Source organism: Chionomys nivalis, chromosome X, assembly GCF_950005125.1.
Source record: "Chionomys nivalis chromosome X, mChiNiv1.1, whole genome shotgun sequence".
Taxonomy (NCBI): Eukaryota; Metazoa; Chordata; class Mammalia; order Rodentia; family Cricetidae; genus Chionomys; species Chionomys nivalis.
This window is the reverse complement of record NC_080112.1, coordinates 104,993,464-105,001,550: the sequence shown is the minus strand read 5'-3', so window position 1 is coordinate 105,001,550 and position 8,087 is coordinate 104,993,464. Positions and strand designations below refer to the sequence as shown.

The window sequence follows — 8,087 nt, the reverse complement described above, 5'->3', positions numbered from 1 at the left end:
AATGAAGCAGAGTTGGTTCTTTGAGAAAATCAAGAATATAGACAAACCCTTATCCAAACTAACTGTAAGGCAGAGAGTATACAAATTAACTGTACTCTACAAAATTATACCAGGGAGCTCCTACAGCTGATAAGCAACTTCAGTAATGTGGCAGGACATAAAATTAACTCAAAAAATCAGTAGCCCTCTTGATAAACGGGTTGAGAAAGAAATCAGAAAAACCTTAACCCTTCACAGTAGCTACAAACAACATAAAACATCTTAGGGTAAATCTAACCAAACAAGTGAAAGACTTGTATGATAAAAAAAAATCTTTGAAGAAAGAAATTAAAGAAGATATCAGAAAATGGAAAGAACTCCCATATTCTTGGATAGGAAGTATCGACATAGTAAAAATGGCTGTCTTTCCAAAAGCAATCTATAGATTCAATGCTATCCCCATGAAAATTCCAGAACAATTCTTCACAGACCCCCCAAAACAATACTCAACTTAATATGGAAAAACTAACAAAAAACAGGATACCAAAACAATTCTATACAATAAGGGAACTTCCAGAGGCATCACCATCCTCTTCAAGCTCTACTATAGAGCTATAGTCTTGGTATTGGCATAAAAACAGGCATGGAGACCAATGGAATCATCTTCTTTTTTTTTTTTTTTTTTGGTTTTTCGAGACAGGGTTTCTCTGTGGCTTTGGAGCCTGTCCTGGAACTAGCTCTGTAGACCAGGCTGGTCTCGAACTCACAGAGATCCACCTGCCTCTGCCTCCCGAGTGCTGGGATTAAAGGCGTGCGCCACCACCGCCCGGCGAGATCAATGGAATCAAATCAAAGACCCTGATGCTTTTCTAAATATAAACACCTGACTTTTGATAAAGAAACTAAAACTATACAACAGGAAAAAAGAAAGTATTTTCAACAAATGGTGCTGACATAACTCAATGTTGACATGTAGAAGAATGCAATTAGATTAATATCTATCCTCACACACAAAACTAAAGTCCAAATGTATAACATGAGGGGCCTGCTTTGTTGGGGTTTTTGTCCCACCCGGTACCCCAGCTGTTTAGTCCCAGAGAAAATCACACAGAGGTCTCCATAAGTTATAAACTGATTAGCCCATTAGCACAGGTTTTGTATTAGCTCTTATAAGTTATATTAACCCATTATTCTTATCTATGTTAGCCACATGGCTCAGTACCTTTTTCAGCAGAGCAAGTCACATCTTGCTTCTTCCATGATCTGAGCAGGACTGTGGGAGGAAGCTTCCTTCTTCCCAAAATACTCCTGTTCTCATTGCCCTGCCTCTACTTCCTGTCTGCTTGTCCTGCCTGTACTTCCTGCCTGGTTACTAGCCAATTGGCGTTTATTTAAAATGTAATTGACAGAATACAGAATTGTCCCACGCCATTTTCCCCTCTTTTTTTTAAACAAAGGAAAACATCCATAGTCCAGTTTTTGGGAATGTGAGTATAGTATTCTACCTGAGAAATCTCCGGTAGGAACAGATGGCCCAGATGTCTAAGTTCTACATCCAGAACAGATTCAAGACTGCTGCCTGAGACAATCAAGACTCTCAGGATACTCCAGTCAGGACTTGATCATAATTATAAATTTTCTTTAGGTCCCCATAAGATTGTCAGTGCCCCCAACCAGCCAGAAGTAGCCTGGAAAACTATGCCCACATTTCCAAAATATGGACTTTGGATGTTCTTGTTTTCTTAATAAAAGAGGGGGGGGGGTAAATGGTGCAGGACAATTCTATATTTTGTTAATTATGTTTTAAATAAATGCTGATTGGCCAGTAGCCAGGCGGGACAACCAGACAGGAAGTGGAGGTGGGGTAAAGAGAACAGGAGTATTCTGGGAAGAAGGAAGTTCTTCCCACAGTACTGCCCAGATCACCAAAGAAGCAAGATGTGACCTGCCTTGTCGAAAAAGGTACTGATCCATGTGGCTAACATAGATAAGAATAATGGACTATATACGTTATAAGAGCTAATATGAAGCCTGAGCTAATGGGCCAATCAGTTTTATCATTAATATAGACTTCTGTGTATTTTCTTTGGGGCCAAAAGGCTGTGGGAACTGGGCAGGACAGAAACCCCAACAAGCAGGCCCTCATGTTACAGAGGCCCGCTCCTCATGTTACACAAATGGCTCAAAGGCTTAAATAAATCCAGACATACTGAACCTCAAAGAAGAGAAAGTCGGAAGTAGCCTTGAACATACTGACATAGGAGACCATTTCCTAAATATAACACCAGTAGAACACAGATGCTAAGAGCAACAATAAATAAATGGGACCTTCTGAAACTGAGCTTCTGTAAGGCAAAGGACATTGGCATCAACAACATAAAATGGCAGCCTACAAAATGGGAAAAGATCTTCACTAACCCATATGACAGAGAATTGATTTCAAAAATATATAAAGAACTCAAGAAACTAGACATCAAAGTACCAAATAATCCAATCAAAAAATGGGATACAGATATAAAAGAAGAATTCTCACTGAAAGAATATCAAATGGCTGAAAAACATTTAAGGAATGATCAGTGTTCTTATTCATCAGGGAAATGCAAATAAAAATGACTCTGAGATACCATCTTTTTTTGTTTGTTTGTTTGTTTGTTTTGTTTTTCGAGACAGGGTTTCTCTGTAGCTTTGGAGCCTGAGATACCATCTTATATCTATCAGAATGGCTAAGATCAAGAACACTAATGACAGTTTATTTTGAAGAGTATGTAAAATAAAGAGAATGCTCTTCCACTTCTGGAGGGAGTGTAAGCTTGTACAGTCACTTTGGAAATCAGTATGGTGGTTTCTCAGAAAATTGGAAATCAACCTATCTCAAGACCCAGCAAAACAACTTTGTGGCATATACCCAAAGGATGCTCAATCATACCACAAGAATACTTACCAAAATATGTTCATAGAAGCATTATTTATAATAGCCAGTACCTAGAATCAACCTAGATATCCCTCAAATGAGGAATGGATAATCATTATTTTTGAAATTAAAGTTATTGTTTTTCAGAAAGGACAGGGACCCCATCCCAATTAACAACCATACATTACAGTATGGCAAGATTTGGTCCAGTATTCCCCACCTTGGGTTAAGACCTGGGTGTGTAGATGGAAGCTAGGATCCCAAGCATTGGCTCTCTGAGAGTCAGAGCACAAACCAAAACCTGAGGCCTGAGAATTTGCCTGAGAACCAACCTTTGGCTCCTCCTAAAATCTATCCTGAGATTGAGGAGCCACATGAATGGCCGAGCCCTCCACAACGCCCCTATCTGTAGCCCCAGATGCCTGATCCTGGTGCTAGCGGTGGTGCGCGTGGGGCGGGGGGGCTGCAGGCTGGGACAGGCACATGAAGTCTGCATGCTAAAGAATACAAAGACTATAGTAATTGGAGCAACTAGACAGAAACAATATTCGTGAACCACCTTACGAACTGTAGATTTGGGGAGAATACAAGTGACTCATTCCTTCCTGGTTATTCCTGAATATCCCACGCCTTTATTAGGAAGAGACTTATTAACATAGTTGAAGGCCCAGATCAGGTTTACTCGAACCGGTCCTAAGACTCAAAGAAGTGCATCGACTACATGAGCTCTCGAGTCAGGCAAAGACCCCTGACATGAAGGAATGGTCAGTGACATTTCCTAAGGCTTGGGCAGACATTGGGGGTATGGGAATGGCAGTGAGAATTCCCCCAGTAGTAGTGGGACTAAAGACTGATACCTCCCCCATAGGAGTATGTCAGTACCCATTGAGCTAAGAGAATAGAGAATGAATTAGACCTCATATCCAGAGGCTTATACAACAAGGTACTTTGGGGCCTTTGCCAGTCTTGCTCGAACACTCCCTTGTTGCCCGTCAAAAAGCCTGGCACTAATGACTACAGACCAGAACAAGACCTAAGAGAATTTAACAAGAGGGTCCAGGACATTTACCCGACTGTCCCCAACCCATACAACCTTCTCAGCTTACTCCCACCAGACAGGAAATGGTACACTGTTCTAGATCTAAAAGACGCTTTCTTTTGCCTGAGGTTACATCATTCCAGCCAACCTATTTTTGCTTTTCAATGGAGAGACCCAGACACTGGACTGGTAGGTCAATTGACCTGGACCAGACTACCCCAAGGGTTCAAAAATTCTCTCACTCCTTTTGATAAGGACCTCGACTGGGACCTGGCCACCTTCAGAGCTGAAAACCCACAGGGAACCTTGCTCCAATATGTTGATGATTTACTTTTGGCAGCAAATACTGAACTTGAATGAAGACAAGGAACTGAAAAATTACTAACAGGATTAGGTGAGTTCGGATACCGAGCCTCAGCGAAAAAGGCTCAGCTGTGTCAGATGGAGGTTACTTATTTGGGATACACCCTCCAAGACGGGAAGCGATAGCTAACTGAAGCCAGGAAAAAGACTGTAACTCAGATCCTCACCCCAACTACACCAAGGCAAGTAAGAGAATACTTGGGCACTGCTGGCTTCTGAAGGCTATGGATACCCAGGTTTGCTACCCTAGCTGCCTCATTGTACCCCCTAACCAAAGAAGGGGGGTGTTTGTGTGGACCCCAAATAACCAGAAAGACTTTGAAGTAATTAAAAGGGCCATACTGATAGCCCCAGCCTTAGCCTTGCCTGACCTAACCAAACCTTTACTCTCTATGTGGATGAGAGAGCAGAGGTTGCCAGGGGAGTCCTTACTCAGACTTTGGGACCTTAGAAGAAGCCAGTAGCTTACCTATCCAAAAAATTAGACCCTGTTGCCAGCGGATGGCCTTCTTGCCTGAAAGCTATTGCTGCCGTAGCTCTGCTCATCAAAGATGCTGATAAGCTCACTCTGGGACAACAGACAACTGTAGTGGCACCCCATGCTCTAGAAAGCATTATCCGACAGCCCCCTGACCGATGGATGACCAACACTCATATGACACATTATCAAAGCCTTTTGTTGACTGAACGAGTGACCTTCATTCCCCCTGCTGTTCTCAATCCCATTATCCTACTGCCCGAGACTGATGACTCCTCACCTACCCATCACTGTGCTGACATTCTGGCAGAAGAAGCTGGTACCCGAAATGATCTGAAGGATCAGCCTTGGCCTGGGAATTCAAGCTGGTATACGGACAGCAGCAGCTTCGTGGTTGAAGATAAGCAGAAGGCAAAGGCAGCAGTGGTGGACGGGAAGCAAGTAATCTGGGCCAGTAGCCTACCTGAAGGGACGTCGGCCCAGAAAGAGGAACTTGTTGCTTTGATACAAGCTCTATGGATGGCAGAGGAGAAGTTGATCAACATCTACACTGACAGCAGGTATGCTTTTGCCACTGCCCATATACACAGAGCAATATACAGACAAACAGGACTGTTAACATCTGCAGGAAAAGACATAAAAAATAAAGAAAAAATTTTGAGCCTCTTAAATGCCATGTATTTGCCAAAGAAGGTAGCCATCATACATTGACCAGGACACCAAAACGCTCGAGATGCTGTGGCTAAAGGAAATCGGATGGCAGACCTAACCATTAAACAGGTGGCTCAAGGAGCAATGATCCTGGCACTCAAAGAGCCTAAAGATTTTCATGATATCAGTAAAACCAACTTTAGACATACACCCGAGGACTATCAAGTTATGGGCAAATTAGAACTGGCAGAAGAAGTAGTCAAAAGCTGCAAAGCCTGTGCTATGACTAATGCAGGACACTCCATATATACTCCTTGGAAGAGGCTCAGGGGCAACCGGCCTGGGGCCTACTGGGAGGTAGATTTTACAGAAATTAAGCCAGCCAGTTATGGTAACAAGTACTTATTAGTTTTTATAGATACTTTTTCAAGCTGGGTACAAGCTTTTCCTGCCAGGACTGAGATGACCAATGTGGTGGCTAGGAAGATCATAGAAGAAATCTTCCCAAGGTTTGGGATACACAAGATAATTGGGTCTGATAATGGACCTGCCTTTGTTGCACAGGTAAGTTAGGGACTGGCCACCCAACTGGGGATCAATTGGAATTACATTGTGCTTACCGACCCCAAAGCTCAGGTCAGGTAGAAAGGATGAATAGAACCCTAAAAAGAGACCATGATAAAATTATCCCTAGAGATCGGCGGGAATGACTGGACAGCCTTCCTTCCCTTTGCCCTGCTCTGGGTTTGAAACACCGCAGGGCGATTTAAACTCACCCCTTATGAGATCCTATGTGGGGGGGCGCCACTGCTAACTGAGTCAGGTAGAGTGCATAATCCTGATGCTATTGTTTCTAGACCTTTATTTGCCCCCTAAAGGCCCTTGAAGTGGTGAGACACCAGATCTGGGAGCAACTGAAAGAAGTATATAAGACTGAAAACTCACATGTGCGGCATCAGTTCCAAGTAGGAGACATCATTTTTGTTCACCGGCATCGAGTTGGGAATCTTGGGCCTCGTTGAAAAGGGCCATACTTGGTACTCTTGACGAATTGCAGTATCTGGGGCTTTTAACAACAACACCAGTCAGGATGCTTGTGTTTGGGGGACTAATCATAAGATGACTCTTACTGAGGTTATAGGTGTAGGGACATGCCTGGGGAATCCACCGGCTGCCTACAAACATTTATGTAATGAGATCCTTAAGAGCCCTAAGACTCCTGATACCAGATACTTGGTTCCTGGTTTAGATAAATGGTGGGTTTGTAGTACAATCCTGACACCTTGCGTGTCGACATCGTTTTTTTTTTAATTGTTTATTTATTTATTATGTATACAATATTCTGTCTGTGTGTATACCTGCAGGCCAGAAGAGGGCACCAGACCCCGTTACAGATGGTTGTGAGCCATCATGTAGTTGCTGGGAATTGAACTCAGGACCTTTGGAAGAGCAGGCAATGCTCTTAACCTCTGAGCCTCGACATCGGTTTTTAATGACACAAAAGATTACTGTGTGAGTGTACAACTGGTACCTAGGGTCTTATATCATCCAGCTAACATGCTTGAAGATGAGTTTGACAAGCACCCAACTCACTTTTGATGAGAACTTATTTCTCTGACACTAGCAGTAATCCTGGACCTCAGGGTAGCTCCCGGTGTTGGGACAGGTACTGCTGCCCTAATACAAGCCCCTCAGTATTTTAACGAATTAAGAATAGCCATGGATGAAGATTTGAGGGCTCTAAAACAATCTATTTCCAAACTCAAAGAGTCGTTGACCTCCCTCTCAGAAGTGGTCTTACAGAGTAGAAGGGGATTCGATTTGTTATTCTTAAAAGATGGAAGATTATAAGCTGCCCTCAGAGAAGAATGTTGTTTCTATGTGGACCATTCAGGAGTAATTAAAGACTCCATAAGTAAACTTAGAGAATGGTTAGACAAGAGACAAAGAGACAGAGAAGCGCATCAGGGATGGTTTGAGAGCTGGTTTAATAGATCTCCTTGGATGACTACTCTGATATCTTCCCTTATGGACCATTCCTAATTTTGCTTCTGCTACTGATTATAGGTCCATGTATATTAAATAAACTAATTATCTTCATTAGAGAAAGAATAAGTGCTGTTCAGATTTTGATGTTACGCCACCAATATAGTGCTTTACAAGGTCAAGAAGATATTAAAATCTAGTTCTATGATTAGAACTAGTTACTAGAAGAAGTGGGGAGATGAAAGACCCAGATAAATCCAGACCCCTCTAGCGGAAAGAATAGAGCTAAAAATCTAGCAGGGAGAGAAGAACCAAAAATCTTGGTTAGCCGGTTCAGTGACTCTGTTCCTGGAACTAGCTGACCATAAAGTTAGGTTTTAATCTTGAGAATAATCTTGAGAAACAGGAAGTTACCCCCTTGTGATTATCACTGGTATTTTTGGAGTTTTCCAATGACAGCCTCCCTACCCCATTTGGGTTGTGGTTTCTTCCCCTAAATACCCCCTCTCCCAGCTACTCAGGGTCGAACTCCTCTACCCCTGCATGGGATATGAGTCTTGGCCCCAGTGAGATGGTTCCTGTCAATAAACCTCGTGTGATTGCAGCAAGGATGGTCTCTCATGAGTGGGGGTTCTTGTTATCCTGAGACTTGAGTGAGAGTCTCCCCACTCCAGGGATCT

The 8,087-nt window shown here is 42.8% G+C and overlaps 1 pseudogene; it reads left to right on the top strand.

Moving 5' to 3' along the window:
* The first annotated feature begins 3,264 nt into the window (after positions 1-3,264).
* On the top strand, positions 3,265-6,494 carry LOC130868556 (uncharacterized; annotated as a pseudogene).
* The last annotated feature ends 1,593 nt before the right edge of the window (positions 6,495-8,087 follow it).